The sequence below is a fragment of the Anabrus simplex genome, chromosome 5, assembly GCF_040414725.1.
Source record: "Anabrus simplex isolate iqAnaSimp1 chromosome 5, ASM4041472v1, whole genome shotgun sequence".
Lineage (NCBI taxonomy): Eukaryota > Metazoa > Arthropoda > Insecta > Orthoptera > Tettigoniidae > Anabrus > Anabrus simplex.
Window position 1 is genome coordinate 14,587,273 of NC_090269.1, and position 21,170 is coordinate 14,608,442.

General features: G+C 39.4%; 1 protein-coding gene across 1 annotated transcript in view; it reads left to right on the forward strand.

Annotated features, from left to right (window-relative positions):
• The window catches only part of bma (SCY1-like protein bma), a 1,798,985-nt gene that overhangs the window by 874,050 nt on the left and 903,765 nt on the right, over nucleotides 1-21,170 (forward strand). The gene's annotated exons all lie outside the window — the stretch shown is intronic.

Genomic DNA, 21,170 nt, shown 5'->3' on the forward strand with positions numbered 1-21,170 from the left:
TCTCACGCGCCCATCAGCTCGATACAACTGGAACCGGGATTAATCGGACCATAGCACACGCCACCACTGTTCCATGGTCCTATGCCAATGTTCGCGGGCCCACGCACGTCGTTGAGCTCTGTGTCGAGGTGTCAACAAAGGGACACGAGTTGGTCGTCGGCTGGTAAAGCCTATGCGTTGCAGTTGCCTCCTTACAGCCCTCACTCCGAACAATCTACTGGGCGGTGATCTGACTCATAGTAGCCTGTCAAGCACCCAGTACAGTTCTGCGGATACGACGTGATGTCCGTCCGCTGAACACCTGTTGTGTTCCTGTGCGGCGGTTTACGCGGATGTCAACATTCTCTCTGCGATATTGGAGATCCACCCCCGACATAGTTGACCTCGGAAACCAGAATTCGCGTGTAATCTTCGCAATGCCATGAATCATGCATCGTTCGCCAATGATCATTCCACGTTAAAATTCGGTTAGCTCGCGACGTATTGCAGTCTTCACGACACTGGTGTCTGTGACAGACTGCTCAGCTACGCCGAAGATAGCCGCAACGCTCAGGGCTCATACACGACACATTTTTAATGGGACACCCTTTCCCGTGATTTTAGGTCAATCAGAGTATATTTGACGAAGGATACTTTCAAATAGTGGAGAGCGACAAGTATCCTATATGGTGGGCATGGCTAACTGCCCTAGGCAGCCATCCCCAAGGCTTGTCTTCTGCTTTCGCTTCGAGGAGGTTAAATCGCCACATTGAAGCATATTTCTTGGCGTGGTTAAAAGGATCGTGTGATTCAAGGAACTATCCCATACCCAGGTTGCTAAAGCTGCATGTAACAAGTGTCCTTGCCTTGGCCAGAGAGTAGGTATTGCCTTCTAGCTGGCCCGCCGCACCACTTCAGGTTGGGGAATGAAAACGCCCATTGCTTGCTTAACTTTGAATGCACCACACAGCGTCTAGTTCTGTATAAACAGGGTAACGATGAAAATTGTATCATTGAGTGGTGTGAAAATCTCCAGGCTACGACTAAAAACATGATTTACGTGAAATGGAATCATAGAAATAAAAAACCAGCTAACTCCACTTTTTGTCATTTTTGAGGTTATGATGGAAAAATATTGCAAGCTTAGCCTACTATCCATCGCTGTCAGCACTACCAAATTTAACATGGACGCTGGTGGTGAATTTTAATGCATTATTACACAACAGCAAAACATAGTACATGCCTGATTTTTGTGTCATATGAAGGTCCCAGTCGTCTAAAACGAAGATGTTAATCAGGAGGTGCATATCTAAAGTATTTTAATTATACTAGTCTTATGAAAAACATAAAAAAATGTACGAGAAAAAGATTACATTCATATTTTACCAATTAGCCTGCTCAAACGATAGAAAATGAATCATTTAATGTGGCTTCTTATGCCAGAAATAAACAGAAGTACATTTTAAATACATGATTTACCTATCTAGGAACTTTTTGTTCGTTTTGGAATAATATCTTTGAAAACATAGGAGTATGCACAATCCAGCACTCTTTACATTCAATCTACAGTTTTTCGGTTTCGTCTCCTCGTCTAAAGTAAAAATAAGCCCAAATTTGTAGTGATGTGAAGTATTTATATCGTTTGTATTCGGAGTAAAGTAAAAAACTTGCAGTCGCAAGTGACATAACAAATAAAGCTGTTCTCCGATACGATATCTGGTTCTTAAGGGTAGCATTCATCACTGCAATATATTTCTGAACCCAGTAGTCCCTATAAAATATCCGAATATCCGATATATCACTATCAATGAGCCGCTATGAAGACATGTTTGTACAGTAACACAGCTGACAGCGCGACATATTTGGCGCACACAGCACCCGGCACTGCTTCGGTACTAGTCACGGCAAGGAGAGACTACGCTTTTTATCATTTAGGTTTGAACTTCCCGGTTACTGCCGTATTCTAGTGGACAATAGATAAACTACTACCTCCAAGCCAGGGACGGGAACCGTATGGGATACGTGCAGCCGCCTATAAACAAGCGCGAAAATCACGCCCGATTGGTATACGGGCGCCGTCCACAACCAGGATATCAGTGCGTCCGTATCCCGTACGGGCATAGTGTTGAAAGTGATAGGATGGGAAAATATTGCAAGTGCAGCCTACTATCCATGTATAACATAAAACACTAAATCCGAATGTTGCTAGTCAGTTGCAAGCTGTTTGTTATTTCGTGGAAATCACAAACCAAAGTCTTCTGTGGAGTTAGTGAGTTTCTGCTTTCCATAAATATTCTACCGCTAGTTGTCAGCACTATTATACGCCAACAGAAGATTAGAATGACACAGAAACCATAACTTTCAATTTGCAGCGAAATCTCCCTGCTCCTTTCGCAAAAGTTTGTAATAAATTCTGCCTTAAGCAGATGTGGGTGCATAACATTGGTGTCCACCGAATGTCAGACAACAAACAAGTAATGTAGCCTATATGCACACTGAAATAGACGGTTACAAAGTGTGGTCTGATGTTTACAATTTGTTAAGACACTATGTAAAACAAAAACCTCCTAATTTCACACCTGTATAATATCTTTTAACCAAAACCTATCCAACTGTCTTTAATTTTATAATCGTAGTTTGTTCATTGTAAGTTAATACTGCAATTTAAAAATATCGAGATGGTTCAATTGGGAACAAGGCCATAAAATAGTTTTCCATTCCAACTGTAAAATTTGGTTTACCTGAGTTTTTGGGTTTTCGATTTCCATGTTTCAATCCTATATATATTGGATAAATAGGATAGTGTCGGAATTTTTTAAATTATGATAGCAGACTGATTTGTACCTGGAGCAGCGACTTACTACTATAGGAATGCTGCTTAAAACTAGATGTGGCGAATCCTACATTAAAACAGATGGCGAAAATTTTGAATTTATGATTAGAAAAGTATCAAAAGAATCCATCATGATATGAATATCCACAACATGTTTCCATTCAATCGACCGGGTCAGTAATGAAATGAACAAAGCTCCATCTAGCGGCGAGGATAGGAATTGTGCCGGCTGCCGAAGCGAATAGCTGTGTGCTTGAAGAATGTATTCGTAACGACTAATCCCATACTGGCATAGAAGTTCAGTAAACGCTTCCTATTTCTATTAGTTTCCGTATCTTCCCCAATTTTACTAGTCATCTTCTCATATTCTTCAGTTCTCTTTCCAGCTCTCGTATTGGAATCGCCCATTTGCTCTATCCTACCCCTCCTGTTGACACATACTACATTGTCAAATAAAGTTTCATAGAATTTGTCAACTTCATTCTCATCTGCATCTGCATCTGAATAGACCTAGACTATTCTGGTTTTAATTTCTCCAGCTGCTAAATCTACCCAGATAATTCGCTCATTTATAATCCTAACAGACACTATGCTGCGTGGTGCAATAGTATTCCTGGTGAATATCCCTACCAGGCATACCCGTCAATAAATGTTACGATCTCTTTCCCATTATCTCCCTAGCATATCCAGGTGCATCATCGTTGACGTCACAGCAAGTTCAGCTTTGATCCTTCCATTAGCCTCATCCATATTGATAGTTCCCAATCGAATTCCATTTCGTTCGCCATATTGCTCCCACGGAGTCCCTCGCCTTTCAAATCGAAGTGAGAGACCGTTACTCCCATAGGCTTGCTTTAAATATTCTGAGCTCGGTATATTCTGTGAAGCAGGATGTTACCTTACTTACACATTGATCGAGTGAGAATCTCTCCTCTAACGGATTAGAGAACACGTGTATAGTTGCATCTGCCTGAGCGCAAGGTGGCCAGCACGCAGAATATGTCTGAGATGGCCACTCGCATTCCACAGCAACTGGTATCCCGACACTGAGGACCACTTACTAGGCCACTTAGCCGGTGTTCAGGCTTCACAAACTAGGACGTGGCTACAGTCACCCATAATACGAACCAGATAATCTGCATTAAGTTATTTAAATTCATAAGACGATTCTGTGGTTCATTCCTTGGTTCCGATATATCAGAAAAGTAAATTAATGTATTAATCCGTACAGATTAACTAGTACTATATTTATAAGGGGTATAACACTTATTAAAGAAACGAACTTACGTAGGCTGATTTTACACTCACGGCTACGCTACTATAATGGTATTTACAGTATGTATTACAATTGCAATAATTAATATTAGAGAAATATTGTACATTCTTGTCAGAGCAGTTAAATAATATTAATACACAGTTGTAAAGTCTAACCTGATATAGTGTTTAGCTGCACATTTAGTTCAACATTTTAACGCAGTGAGCTGTTCCCATGGTGTAAGGCTAGCGTTTCTGCTTCTTACCCGGAGGCCTCGGGTTCTATTTCCTGCCGGTGAGAGACTTATACTTAGATCCGCCTACGTTATTACAATTGTTAAGCTATCTGACGGTGAGATATTGGCCCCGGTCCAGAAAGCCAGAATAACGGCTAACGGTATTCATCGTGCCGACCACACGACACCTCGCAATCTGCAGGTCTTCGGGCTGAGCAGTAGCTGCTTGGCAGACCAAGGCTCTTAGGGGCTGTTTCGCCATGGGGTTTGGTTTTGTTTGAACACAGTATTTGGGAATAAAAAAATAAATAATGTTACGTCATTACAAATGCTATTCATTAGAGTATTTGCGATTTATATCTCCACCAATGCATTTGTGATTTTTGAAATTAATTTTTTAGTCCTTGTAGTTAGGACTGAATATGAAAACTGATTGATTGATTGATTGATTGATTGATTGATTGATTGATTGATTGATTGATTGATTGATTGATTGATTGATTGATTGATTGATTGATTGATTGATTGATTGATTGATTGATTGATTGATTGATTGATTGATTGATTGATTGATTGATTGATTGATTTAGATCCATTTCCGCCCAACGGGTTGCATCTTTTGTTTTCTAATTCTTTTCAAAAGTAGTACATTTTCTGTTGCATGTACAGGGTGACCCAAAACTTCGTTAATATTAGACGGGGTAATACTTCACGGAATACTGGAGGTAGAGAGGTAATAATTGACACACATGCTTGGCATGACATGGGGTTTCATTGACATCAAAGTAAAGTTAAAAAAGCTCGACTAACAGCGCCTTCTCTGTCAACGTCAACATTCCGCGATAAGATGTGCATCTGATGCCCTCACTCCTTTTATACCGTACACGGGTCTCATGCGGCAGCACTGACATGTTGCTGTTGCTGTCCAGCGCCATCTGTTGGGCTTTTCTCTCACTTATTGTTGGTAACAATGAAACCTCATGTGATGCCAAGCATGTGTGACCTTTTTACCTTACGTGTTGCTGTCCAACGCCATCTGTTGGTCATTTTGTGTACTTTATTTTATTCTCAATAAAACCCCATGGCATGCCTATCATGTGTGTTAATTATTAACTCTCTACCTACAATATTGCGTGAAATATTGCCTCGCCTAATGTTAACGGACTTTTGGGTCACCTTGTATTTCTAATCACCAGTGTGATAAGTGAAGCAAATGACCATTCGCTGGAATTATAACCCTGATATCCATAATAAATGAATACAGTGAACATTCAAAAGGAAAAACATACCATTAATTGGTGATATCTTAATCTTCCGACAGCCTCATAAAATTAATCCTGATAAATACCGTCATGTTGTGAAGTGCGATCCACCTCGCAAATTTCTAAACCCTTTTTGCGTGATTATAAAAATCTCTCTAGCTACTGCGAACCTGATTTATAGCCGCAATTGTGTAATAATCTTGATAATTTTAACATAAAGCATAGCGTTCAAACCTTGTGTCCCTTTGGGAGTACTTATGAGAATGAATTCACTTTCATTCTCTCCCTCTGTTCCAAGGTCCTTCTTCCCAGCAAGACGGCCGTAGCGATAAACAACCTCAATCTCCTCCCAGGCAGAGCGTTCTCATTAGTTCTGTTTAGTTGTTCAAACTGTTCTAATTGGACCAAAGCCTCGCTAAATTTCAATGCTGTGTACTGTTCGCTCCGTAAGGCCGCGGGTCAGACAGTGATTTTGGAACTAATCACGCTACGGTTGTTAATTTTAATGAAAACTGTAAAAGTGCCATTTCCAATGCTATTTTTCTGGATGAAAATGTACCGGTACTCACCATAGAGATGCCGTTACAGAAACATCGATACTTCTAACATACAATCATCATCACCATCAATTCTTTTCCCTCACAAAAGCCATTCTTTCGCGAAAGTGTCCAACGGTCTGGTTAGTCATTATAAGAATCTTCGGTTTTGGTCCTTTGACCATCTTCACCACGTCTATTTTCAGTGATAGTTTTTGCTGTACAGGATCCAAAATAAATTCGATTATTTCTACTTCTCCAGTCCTCCTTATTTCGCTCACTCACATGAAGTGTCTACTTATTTTACTTATGTTCAATTATAATTGCACTGATTACTTTTATTCAAACCTCAAGTGAACTCCGGAATGTTGCAGAACTGATAGTCTACAATCGCAATGTGATCTCAACTTTCTGTCCCGGCTGCGTTACCAACCTATGAAACCTATGAAACTTCGAAAACCAGAAAAGTAGTTGATGGGACGTAATGCAAATAACAATATGAAGCCTATGAAATATGTAATTAGAGTACGAACATGCGAGAATCAAAACTGTAAACTAAATTCTTGAACACAGTACCATTTGCTGGAATATTTACGGTAAATTTGTTTGTCAATAAATCGGTGTACTTTTAACACTGTATTGAGAAAATAAGGTTCCGGTAGTACGTACCATTTCATATAGGCAGAAAAAATGCACTGGGTGTTTCTTATTCCATATTTCCGCATGATATATTAGACTTTGGTTATGTTTTAAGAAAAATGAAAGCGACACACATTCCATCTTAGCTAAAATGACCCGAGGGACGTCAAGAGCACTGACACCTTTTGTGATGAAGGTATCTGCAAGGGAAAACGCGAAGTTACTTGTTTTCAAAAACTGACACCATCAGGATTGGACGAAAGTAGACCGAAGGAGTACGGATAATCTACATAAATAAAATCGTAACGATCGTGTGTCTGTACAAAGAATATTTTGGCGAAATTTTCCTACAGTTATACGTTTAAGGTCTAATAGTGACCATCTGCAAATGTGTTAGCTTTGGCTTCTGTTTGTCCGTTTGTTTGTTTGTTTGTTTGTTTGTTTGTTTTTTGGTTTGTTTGTTTGTTTGTTTGTTTCTCCGTTTATCTGTCTGTCTGAAACTTATAACCAGAAAACTACAGGATATATTTCTATCTAACTTCCTATTTAAATTCCACCTTTCCTTGGGTAGGTTTTAGTAGACTAGGGGTTTATAGGAGGAACGGAAGAGTGATTTTATACCCCCACAAAATACACACTGATTGCCAGAAAGTCACGGGAAGAGGGATCCCATTAGAAGTTATACCGTGTGTGACCCCTGAGTATTGCGGCTAGCTACGGGGTTTGTGCAGTCTGTCACGGACACCAGTGTCGTGAAGATAGTAAGATGTCACGGGTTCACCGACTTTGAACGTGGGATGATCATCGGCGCACGGCGCATGGGTCGTAACATTGTGCAGATTGCTCGTGAAATCGGGTTTCCGAAGTCAACAGCGTTGAGGTGGATCTTCAATATCGCAGACAGAGAGAGTTACCACGCCGCACGAACAAATTGACATCACGTCGGATTCCGCAGAACAATACTGGGGGCTCTACGGGCTACTGTGAGTCAGATCACTGCCCAATTGAACGTTGGGAGTCAGGAACCCATAGCCCGTGGTATGATCCGATTAATTCCGGTTCCAGTTGGATTGAGCTGATGTGGCGTATGGCCCATGAAGCTATGAATGCTGCATGTCAACATGGTTGTGTCAAGGCGGGGGTTGGCTCAGGTCTGGTTTGGGCAGCGTTCATATGGTTGAAATCAGGCCCTATTGTCTGGCTGCAAGAAGCGCTGATACGTGCACGTTTTGTGGATATTTTTTCAGACCATCTGCATCCCTTTCTGGCCCTAGAGTACGCTGATGGAGATGCCATGTTTCCACGGGACAATGCAACATTTCACTGCTCTGCGGTGGCACGCAGGTTGTTGTAAGATCACTCCGGTGAAGTAACGATCATGGATTGGTCCTCCAGATCCACCGAACTTAATCCAATCGAGCTTTCATGGGATACTCTCGATGCTGGCGTACGCTGCATGAATCCTGTACCAACTACACACTGTCAGTTGTGGGTGGCAGTGCAAGATTTGTGAGTCCAGATCCCTCCACAACGATTCAGAGTCGATACCTCGCCTTATTGCCAAACACAGTACATACCAGCCTTGTTGATATAATAATTCTTTACTCATATGCACCTTTCCTATAGGAGGATTAATAAGGGAGATATGAAAAACGGACTATTTTACAGTTCCCAACCAACGTAGTCCAGAAGCGGGTACATTTAGAAATCTACTCTTTCCGGATTTCGTTATCAGGTGTATATGACGTGAAACTATCACGTTTTGTTAGCTTTTGTAGAAAGACTATTTCCAGTATATATTCGTTAAATTAGGTCTATCAAAAGTATATATATATAAACAATCGTTTAAGCATGCTATTTTCCGTTATTTTATCCCGTATACTTATTTATCATACGATGGTAAATAACGGTTATTTTCGAAATTAAGTTTGGATTACTTAATTATTAATTTAAATTTAATTGAATTAGAGTTTTCCAGATAATGTACTAGTCTTATTGTTTTAGAACGAAGGATGTTAACGGTTTTAAACTCCGGTGGTGGTTCTTGTTTTAAGAGTAAGTACAATTAATCAACCATCCTCTATATAACTCTTATCATAGTAAAGGAAAATGGAAGGGGTCCGACACTTCCGAAAATGATATTATCGGCCAAATAATGTCAAGGGCAACGAAGAGCGTGAAATTGGTAGAGTCCCTAGGCCTCATAACCTAACACCGTTGAGACCTGAAATGAACAAGACTTGACCAAGGTAGGTCGGATAGGATAGATGACAGTGAAGAGCTTGTCACCCATAAGTAGAAGAAATGTCAGGACTCATCTGACTCTCTCGTGGTCGTCAAACCACGCTCTCAAGTTAAGAGCTTCAGAGGACCCTTTTATTAGCCTCTTAAGATATGAAGTGGATACCGTGGGTTCTATTCTACCACCACCCATGGGGAGGATTTAATTTCCTGAGAGAAAGTATTTTTGATCTCCATTTAAAGCAAGTTCTCCACGTCCTCAGGAACGGTTTGACGTGAAAATATATTTAACTCGTAATCAGGAAATTCCTCCGCAGGTGTGTGTTCTAATGCCCAAGCACTTTAATATGAGACCATTGGCCGTGGTAATGGGCAGATTTCGATCTCCATTTCTTAGCGAGTACCACGTTTGGTTAAGGAGTAAGTTAATCTTTGTGTCCGAGGCGAAGATCATTACGCGAGTGTATGACTTATGTGTTTTATTGTACGGCTGTGACCATGATGATGATGATGATGATAATGATGAAGTGCAATAGTAGGACTTAGCCTACTCCTCTCAAATAACAGCGAGGGATTTACTCAAGGCTTAAGTTCTCTATCCTGAGTGCGGAATCACCATCAACATCGTCATATGACCCCCACACCGTATGAGCTCTGCAGCAAGGTTTTGAATATAACCCGCAATTTATTAATCAGTTTAGTGATTTTCCTGGTTGGATCAACGTCATAAATGCAGCATTAGGCTGAAAACTTTCTTCAATCTTCCGATATTTCCATCAACGTGCTTGAGCGCCCTATACACATAGACACATAGTTCGACGAACTTGCTTCATGTAGTTGGTTCGCGAACCAAGCTCACTATTGTTTTGCTACACACGCCTTCATCCAGCACGGAGTATTCACTCTCACTCTTGTCGTGGAAATGAGCTTTTCGAAAGTTGCGGCTGTTGTTATTGTGCTTGGCGACTAGAGTTGTGTCAGGAAGAAGGGGAGTACAAGGACTGGTTGCGAGAAACAGACAAGTGATCGCATATCAATCTTTTAAACATTCCCAAAGTCACAAGTGGAAAAAGACTTTCAAAATTTCCTGCAAATGTCAGATATGGATTATAGAAACCTGTTAAAAATAGTTGCGCAATTGCTAACAAAGCAAGATACCCATATGAGAAAATCAATCACTGCAGAAGCACGGTTCGTAGCTAGAAGTATGCAAAAATTAACATATTAGGTGACAATTTCCACTCAAGCTCTATGAAAGATAATTTCAGAAACTTGCTAATATATTTACGAGGTCTTCAAAGACGAGTACCTGAAAGTGAGTATTTTGGTATGATACACGGAAACTTTCTGCGACGAATCCGTTTTACTTTTCGACTCTTTGACTTTCCTACGAAAACTTTGTTTCAAGGAATTAACTCTCGTAGATAAAGAAAAGCTAAATCTTCCTCGGGTACTTTCTCTCGCGTCATTCTCAGTAGCCCCTGTAATGCCTCCTCCTGCCTATATATGTCTCTATATTCAATTCACTTTCCAAAGCCTAGCAAAGACTCTGAAAAGCTGTATATGGGTGTATGTGTTGTCTTCATCACCATTTCATCCTCATCACGACGCGCAGGTCAGCTACGGGTCTCAAATAGAAAGACCTGCACCTGGCGAGCCGAACCCGTCCTGGGATATCTCGGCACTAAAAGCCATACGACATTTCATTTTTCGTGTTGCTATTTCTAGCCGGGTGCAGCCCTTGTAAGGCGGATCCTCCGATGAGGGTGGGCGGCATCCACCATGTGTAGGTAACTGCATATTTTTGTGGTGGAGGATAGTGTTATGTGTGGTGTATGAGTTGCAGGGATGTTTGAGACAGCACAAATACCCAGCCCCCGAGCAATTGGAATTAACCAATGAAGTTAAAATCCTCGACCCGTCCGGAAATCGAACCCGGGACTCTCTGAACCGAAGGCCAGTACGCTGACCATTCAGCCAACGAGTCTGACAACCGCTCTCTGCCTCACATTATCAACTCAGCCGGTTAAAACCGGTTTGTACAGTTGATAGGAAGACCACGTTCGCCACGAACATGATTCTTGAGACAACACACACAAGCAATCTTGGTTCGCAAACTTTGAAAAAGACCAAGTTCGTGGAATGATGTTGTATGTGTGTAGGGCACTTTAGCTGGAAGTGAACTCAGTGAAGTACAACCACATTTTTCTATAATTAAAATCTTCAGTGCTGGGGTTTAGTTAAATCTAAAAAAAGTTACATATGTAAACAGGCAAGCAGTGAGTATGTTACTGACCAATAACATCTACTACAAACTACGTCACCGACATAACGCGACAGTTGAAATGCATTTTCGATGATCGGACTGTTGCGTTACCTACCTGCGGGCTTGGCCGTGGTGAGACAGGAATGTGGTAAATCGAGCGTTTGACCGTGATGTTGCCAATTATATTTTAATATCGGCTATCATTATCCCTGCAAATTACGGTAAATTCACATTTATCTCTAACCCGTTAGAAGGTATTTATACAGATATGAGATTTTTAAAAGAAAATATAACACATTAATAAAACACATAAAATACTATTCTTGTATGAAGAGGGGGATGTATTATAATTCCAAATCTAATTCTAATTATATATTTGAGATGTGTGTATTTTACCTTAAAATCTTTAATTATAATTTTATTGTCCTACAGCACCTTAAACCTTTAATTATCAGACCCGGTCTGACTTCATCACACCACATTCAGCAACTCTCTCAACTAATCATGTTTTAGCAAGCATCCATTTTATCAGTATATCATATGAATGTAAAATTTTACTATAATTTTACGATTTTCAACATATTATTCTGAAGCAATGCCATTTCTATATAGCTGAAGGTGGCCAAATGAGGCCGAAACATACATTGTTATTTTGTAATCGGATATTTCTTTCAACATTTCTAATTGTGAATGGATTTGAATGCTGGAACAATTATACTACATTTTTCAACTTATATAGGATAAAATATTGTCACTGATAAATTTGAATGACAAAATTCTAACTTTATTCTTTGTTTATACGAAGCTTTGTCAGAAAGCTCACAGTTCTGTTACTGCAAATAAGGATTGTCGAAGAAAAATTTAGATAGGACTAATAAATAACATTATACCCAGAACACCACTCCAATGTGTTAACACATCCAAGTATACTGCGAAATGGGAGGTAGAGAGCTTGAAGATTTCTCTCCTATCTTACGTCGGACCACCATATATGATGGGATAGGACAGAGATAGGACTGGAAAGGGAGTAACCATGGCCTTAAATTAAGGTACAGCCCCTGCATTTACCTGGTGTGAAAATGGGAAAACTCGGAAAACCATCTTCACTTCTGCCGACAGTGGGATTCAAACCCACTATCACCCGGATGCAAGCTCACAGCCGCCTGCCTCTAACCGAGTGAATGAAGGAATGAATGAGATGAATGAATGGATTACTGTAGTTACTTCATTTTAATGTACTTTATGTTATGCTCTTTAAAACTAAGGATTCTATTATTATTATTATTATTATTATTATTATTATTATTATTATTATTATTATTATTATTATTATTATTATTATTCCGAGGTCTCTGTGGAACAGCAGAGGTGAAAGAAGGTGCGGGTTGGAATGGGTCTAAACTACAAGGCCAAAAGATTAATCTAAAAATTCAATAAAGGTTATATTTTTGATATTTAACAATGGTGACATAGAATTTTGAGCATACAACAAATAACAACAAGTTAAATCAGGTACACGACCAAGACGTCCAAGCTTTAGAGAAAATATTAACCAGTTTCCACTAGGGGAAATAACAAATTCAGGTACAAGAGTAGATTTACAAGGGAATCCCGAGTTTCGGGTTCTTACAAGTTCTGGGGTCCGAGCCCCAATCTGACAATCTTTGAACTTTAGCTCAACAATACCAAGTTACAGAATTACTTTTCAAAGGGCAGAAAACCCCTTCATTACCGGGAGCGTTAGCTCCAAAGACACATATTGGGCCTCCTAGAGGCACATCTATCACATCAGAAAGAGCTAACCCGCTCTCAATTTCTCACGCCTGTTAAAGGCAACAACAAACTTTCCTCTAAACTGCCTCTCAAGGCACAATTATAAGGACACAGGAGTATCTAGTACCCAACCTACGAGGCCTGAATAGCAAATTGAAGGTTAATTAAATGGCCCAAACAAAAAGATGAATGGAGGCGAGTACTTGCACTCCTACACTAAAGCTTGTTAAAACATTAAGAAGGAAGAGAAAAACGGTTACGAAAACCTAGTCACCTCAAATTCCAAAAAGGAAGGGGAGCTCGAGAGGGTAAAGCACTCTCTATCCCCGAATTACAGTTCAAGTTAAGTGGAGTATTCACAAAGATTGAAAAGGCTTACATATTTAAAGATATAGGTTACATAGTAAAGGTTTCGAACCTTCCCCGCGTGTTAAATTGCGTAGCTAGCAAGAAATAAAGATGTTAAGAGGCCATTACCTTGTTGAAGAGCTGCTGTTTGAAGAACGAGGCGCTTCCCGCTCCCTGCTACATATTCACACACTGAGCAAGATGTTATTCGAGTGGCACGGAGACAAGAAAATCAGCAGTTTTTATACCCTCGTGGAAAGTTCGAGATCTTTCATGAATGATAACATCCCGCCCTCAAACTTTTATTGGCTACAGTACACAGTTACATACAAAATTGGAGAAGAAAGCCCCGATTGGCCGAAAATTAATTACAGAAATTCCTGATTGGCTACATTCAAAACAGGCGGAAAGAAAGGATTAATATTGCCAACCCACAAATGACAGAACAAAATTTAATAAAGAGAAAACTTATGAATACAAAATTTCTCCAAGAAAGTTCATTCCTTCACACCAGAGCGCATTATCATAGTTTTTGGTAGAGACATCTGTTAGAGAATGTCCACACTTCTTGATCAATGAAAAACAAAAGCAAATCAAAAACACACAGTGACATCTTCTGATAAACAGTAGAGTTAGTTCAGTTGTTAAAGTTCAGGGTTTCTCCAGTAGAGAGGTAAGTTAAGGCGGAACATTCAAATAGGCGGCGTATAGGTGTACCAATCGGTACAATTATTATTATTATTATTATTATTATTATTATTATTATTATTATTATTATTATTATTATTATTATTAAAATTATTTGTGTTATTTGTATTTTGTAATTATAAGTTATGTAAATGTATTCTATTCTAGTGTATAAGTGTAGGAGAGGGCGTTGAGCCCTAACTTCTAACAAAAGTAATGAACTGCAAGTGACGAAAATCAGGTAATTGAGGATATATGGGATTAGGAAATTAATTCTTCAGGTAAATAGATGAATATGCTTACATGGGTAGTAGATTGACTAATGAAGACAGAAGAACATAAACCGCAGACAAGGACAATCCAGGAACGCCTTTCTGAATGTAAAAGATTGCTCACTTCGAACAGTGATAAGAGAATTAGAAAGATGTTTTGTATGGAAGTGAAACATGAACGACAATTAGCTTGGAATGTGAATAGAAGCCTTTGAAATGTTGTGTTACAGAAGAACGCTGAGGATGGGATGGATGGATCCAATTACGAATGAAGAAGTACCAAATGGAATTGGTGAGAGGAGATCGATTTTGCTAAATTTGACTAGAAGAAGAGATAGAATGGAGGGAAACATCTTAGGATACCCAGGACTCGTTTAGTGGGTTTTTTAGGGAAGTGTATGCGGTGAGGACGGTAGGGGTAGACCAAGGTATGAATAAGACAAGAAGATTAGAACAGATGTAGGATGTAGTAGTTACGTAGAAATAAGAAAGTTGGCACAATATAGAGTGGCACGAAAATCTGCATCACACCAGTCTACGGACTGATGACTCTGGCAACAACGCAACGTAATACAATATGTGCTGTGGGTCAGCATTTTTCTAAAAATATTATCACAGAGTTGTTTTCGCAGGTGCAACGACGTTGTGTTGTATTCAGTTTTCAATCAGGAATTTACAAGTGGGGCGGAACGGAGGGCTTCCGAAGGGCTGGCTGAAAATTTTGGAGAAACTAAGAATTTTCATGCAGGCACACCCTAACCTGTAAGGATACGCTAAAATTTCGCTACCGAAAATTTCTGCGGGGATAACAACAAAGGGGAATTTATGAAAAGAAAAGAAAAGAAAATAAAAGTGTAAAGGAATTCGTTTCCAGTACCGTAACGAGTTAATTGAATAATATGTTAGAATACAAACTTATTGAAGCGGGTAACAAGTATAGGCTACCCTGCTCAACGGTTATGTTATGAGCCTTGTATAAAACTTAAGGGTTACGGCACATCAGAACCCCTCGATTTTATGTTACTCTTGTTACATACATTACGGAAGAACGGTCTAGAAAAGGGTTTCCAAAACATTTGATCTTTGAGGAACCTTGATCATGTCGCATGAATGTCCAAGGACCCCCTAGCCCTACTGCATTCAGTAAACAAAAACAGACTTTTGTAATTACACCATGTTTGATTTAGTTCGTTTAATTTAGGATAAATATTTACTTTCTTTGAAGGATTAATTTAACTTCATTTACATAAAGATAACGCATAGAAATTATAAATCAGTGTGACACTAGGCCAATAACTTCAACAGTCTGTATCTGAAAACTTACTTGAAAAAATCAACTTGGTACGGTTGTAGGATCTGATAATGGATGGTGCGGTTTTCCAAAGAGCAAGCCTATTACATGCGTGGTCACTCGAATCGAAGATCAGCTTTTACATTAGCTCAATTTCTGCACTTCGTTTTCATTTTTGTGAGAGATACACTCGCACAGATGTATTGTTATGAAAGGGGTTACACACAGTACTTCGTTTCTAGAAATATTAGGGCGTAGGGCATGTAATGGACCCAAAAATCGATCAGACACATGGAGTTGTGATTCATAACTGTAACTTCCTTGAGCTGAACATACCACTCCATCTGATTCTCCACCCATTTCATACTTCAATTTATTTTTCACATTCTCTTTGCCGAGATACTTCGGCTGGTTGATCTCCCTCAAGGAGGGCAGCTCATGTTCAGTTTGAAAGAAGAGAATTATGATACACGAGATTTTCTCAACTAAAAGGCGGAAAATAAGCTCTGAGTATGGATACTAGCAAATCCAAGTCTCTCACAATTACATCAGTTACCGGTACACTGCCTTGTAGTATTCTTTTTCCGCGGCTAACTTGTACCTTCTATTGGTCAAGTTAAGAGTTACATTTCTGTACGTAAAACATACAACAGTGAAGGTATAATTCCTAAATTTAGTATAATGCTCTGTGAATTGCGTGTGTACAATAAAAACCTTCACTCTTCAAATTATTAGAGCTTATATTTTTATCGTGGAATTCTTGGATCATTGTCGCCCCCCACCGCCCAGGGGTCCGCGGACCAGAATTTGAGAATAGCTGATCTAGACAACACTTCCTAGTAACCAAATTAGTTTGCATTCTAACCCATTACTGCATAAAAAGTCGGTGTATAATGATGAGACTAACCCAAGTAGAGATAGGGCACGAAAACTATGTAACTGGTGACAGTTACAGTGTGAGGGAAACAACTGAAGGAAGTAAGAGGACTTCGCTTAAATCTTTTCTACTTCAGTTCAACTCTGAGTGATGACTGTAGCAACATCCTCGGTCATAGTTTTCATCTCAAAGCAGAACTCTATCCCATAATGAGCCAATGGTCATTGACAAGTAAACGATTTCACAGTGCCTGGTAATTGTAGCTTTGTTGAAGGGTCTTGTTTCCCGAGACGAGGATGTGAAATTTGTACATCCTGCTCAAGGTTAGTATATAACAGAACAGGGGTTTCTGCGTTCGAAGGGTTTCAGCTATGCTCGTTTATGACATCAGTAGTGTGCGAGGTACTTTAATATGTGCAAGAGAGTTGCAGTTTTGATTTTACAGTTTCATGATGCTTTCTATGACTAGTCCTTTTGGTAAATAACTGCTTCCTTATGCTAGTGTTATTTAGTGTTTTACTTGAATTGATTTCTCTCTGGCTGCATACAAAAATGTCTGATACGGGGTGTACGTTTTATGTGTGCAAATAATAGCAGGGTAAAAACCAGGAATGGTCCCCGCCAAAAGTCTCATGAAATCGTCGTTGCCGGGACGAAACCTCCTATGTGATAATATTTTTGGAGATATACTGACCCGCGGCACATACGTTATGAAGAGCGAGAATTCCATGACCATATTCACGCAATATTGCACCTTAGATGACAAAACCTTACCGGCCAAAGTTCTAAGCTAAAATATTTCACAGAGGAGGTTTTGTCCCGGCAGCGACGAAATACTTCAGTTTCACGAAAAATAAGGAACTAAGGAATAAGTGGGTCCAAATATGTGGGCATGATGGGAAATTTAACACAGATTCGTTCCGGGTGTGTTTCGAAAAAAATTATTATAGCGATTGTGTAAGGGGTCTAAAGGGAGAATTGCTACGGCTCCCTCGCACACGTGTGCTTAACAAAGACGCTGTTCCCTCTAGAAATTCAGGTGTTTTGTGTAGCGTAGAACAATTGTTACATGATGTATTAAGAGGGAAGGAAAGAAGAAACAATAGGAGAATGGCTGACGAATTGTTAAAAGATTCAGAACATAACTCGACTATTGCAAGTTCACCACCTCCTCCAGCCACTTCAACTACCAAGGTCTGTGATAATACTATCTCCGCGATTGAATAAATTGAAAGACAAAAACGTTAGATGAGGAATGAAAAACTAACGACATTTTTTAACTGAAATTAGAGATAGCGGAAAGCAAATTACATCAAAGCCGCGTATCTATAAGTAATTTGCGTAAGGAGTTTATTAAATGTAGGAGGTTAAAACTTTCGGTTCAGAGCATCCATACAAACCTGCAGAACGGTTTGAAAGGAATGTTTACTGAAAATTAAATAAAGATACTCACAAACCAGCCAAAACGCGTTAATTGGACTGAAGTCGATTTGTTATGATCTAGAATGGGGCGTATGCCATTATAAATAACCCTTTACAAATCGATCGTGACCGTCAGTAAGACATTAGGAGGAGCGTCTGCAATTGTAGTCAATTCTCCCCACATCTACTTTGATTGGCAGTAGGATTGGGGACCTTCCCCAACTCCTAATTATCTGGCATTAGTAAGGAGGGCCTACCGTTGAAATGAATAAATCCGTTCTAGATTTGAATGGCAAAAGTCAAGGGAGCATGCAATTTTGTTCAAAATTCGCCGGCACGATTGTGCCTGACAGTAGGCAAGTGTGCCCTCAATTATACCCAAAATTACCCACCTAAATTGTGACTAGCATTAGGCAAAGTGGCCTGTTATTATAATCGAAACTCACCTACTGGAGTGCGGCTGGCAGTAAGTTTACTTGCGTGAGGAAAAGGGCCTTTAATTATAATGTTAACAGCACAACTCTATTTTGACTGTCAAAAAGAAAGGTGCCTGCCTTTATAATGGAAACTCCTCAAATGGAATGTCTCTGAAAGTAGGAAAAGGGACTTGCCATTGTAACGAAATCTCCCTGATTCAATGGTGACCGGCAGTAGGCAAGGGGGCTTGCAATTATAACGAAAATTTTCCAACCCGATTGTGAATGGCAGTAGGCAAGTTAGGCTGCCGTTGTCATCACAACTCCGCAAATCACACACTGCATTGGAAACAACGTATGGAGGCCTCCCTATACTGTTTCTCGGGCAACGCTAAGAGACATGCCATTTAAAAAACAAGTTCAGTGCGTGTAGAGAAATTTACTTCGATATGCGTATACAGTGTAGAGTACTGTAGCGAAGGACGGGTACGTTTGCTAGCTAGTGATGCATAAACTGTTGTACTATGAAGTTCAACGTGTCTGAGTTAACTTCTGCTTTGAACCGTGAAGTGTCTCTGCAGCCAGGTTGTCACCATAAAGGCACTTTATTATGTATAATATAGAGCGCATATATTAGGCAATAATATGTTATTACCAAGCAAGTTGGCCGCGTGGTTAGGGGCGTGCAGCTGAGAGCTTGCTTTCGGGAGATAGTGGGTTCGAACTCCACTGTCAGTACCCTGAAGATGGTTATCCGTCGTATCCCATCACCGTCTATTAGAACCCCTAAAGTTGATGTTACTCTCGATACATTAAGGGACAGCGGGCTAGTTGACCCTTTCCACAAGCCAAATTTGTTTACATTCTGAAGTATTACTGCCTAAAAATCCGATGTCTTTTATATCGTGAACCCACACCGTTGAAGTTAAATGTATACAGTTTAGAGAATATCTGCATATTGATGACAGGTATCATTACCAATTTTCTTGGAACATGTTCAGGTTTCCAGTACATTTTTCGAAAAGAACAACTATTGTACACGCTATAATATTTATCACCAAAATGTAATTGAATTTGAGCGACCTGCAATGGCAGAATACTAATATGGGATTATAATGAGGCTTAAATATATTTTTACCTGACCAGCAGTGTAACAGCACACTGTAGATATGAAGCAGCAGTTATATCAACCCCACAGGTTAACGGATTAAAACTACTCCCTCCCCTCACTGCATTTACCCTCTATGTGCTTTTATGTAATCCGTATTACAACACAGTGAGGTACGAATTATAAATCCTTGAGCTTTGATAAATAATATAACGCTGCCGTATATAATTCAAAGCTGTATTTTAATTTTAGCCATATATTAATTCATAGTTTCCAGTATTTTGTGGCTTTGTTAATTCAGTCAACATATAACCTTAATAGGATACAATATGTGTAGCTCACATAATCTCCATTCATTATCAGCATCAGTAATTGAATACATAATATGTATCCATGAAAGGTTGGTAGAAAGGTATGATGGATTAATATATTATTTATTTCTGTTAATATAAGGAGCATTTGTCTCTGTCTGACAATTAACCAGAGTTTACAAGTATATGGCGCAACAGCTCCGAACGCACATGGCCTACCATATAACCGCTGCTCGGTCCGAAGGCCTGCAGATTACGAAATGATAAGTGGTCAGCACGACGAATCATCTCGGCCGTTATTCTTGGTATTTTATAGATCGGGGCCGCCATTTCACAGTCATAAAATTCCTCAATTGCAATCACGTACACTGAGTGGACCTCGAACCAGCACTAAGAACCACGTGAAAATATCTGACCTGGCCGAGAATTTAACCGCGGCTTCCGGGTAAGAGGCAAGAACGCTACCCCTACACCAGGGGGTCGGCCATATAGTAATATAAACAGTAGAAATATATGATGATATGATGATGATGATAAAATGAGGCCATATACTACTATTACTAATATTATTATTATTAATAATAGGAAAAGTTTCTAAATCAAAAACGGAAGTCAGGCAAGTGGATGGATTATCTCCCTTGCTGTTTAATTTAGTTCTGAAAAAAATCATTAGAATATGGCAAAACGAAACTAAAGGTATAAATATTGGCAGATGTATCCAACGTGAAATGCATCTTAATTGCCTAGCATTTGCCGATGACATTGCCACCCTATCGAACAACAGATAGGAAGTAGTCCAGCCTGTAGAAAAACTCCATGAAATAGCAACCTAAACAGGATTCACAATTTCTTATGAAAAGACAAAGTAGGTCTATATGGAAAGGACTAGATCAGGTTTCAACAGTCAACCGTTAATCATCAAATACGCAAATATCCCTCAAGTAGGCGAATTAAAGCATCTAAGTGAAATTATTGAACCAGCAATGCTAAAATCAGCAAGGTAACAAAGAAAGAGTTGCAAAAATTCAAAGAGAATACAGAATTACTTGGAAGAGATAAAATATAAGAACTATGTAAGTAAAGAAAAATTACGACATTATAACACAGTAGTTAAAATAAAAACCCACTATACATCTAAAACTATTATAATTGGTGGAAAATCTCGAATAGAGATGATCGAAAAAGAAGAAATATCCTCAGGAATATCTTAGGACTAAAATGCGAAGATGGTATTTGGATGAAAAGGAAATCATATGAGATCTGTCAAGGTACAAAAATACTCACAAATACAATTAGGAAACGGCGATTTCATTGTTGTGGTCACTTATATAGAATGGATAATAACAGACTCACAAGTTCAGGTAATATCAATTTAGCGATCAGTATTTCAATGTTTACTTTGTCAAGAGGCACTGCTAA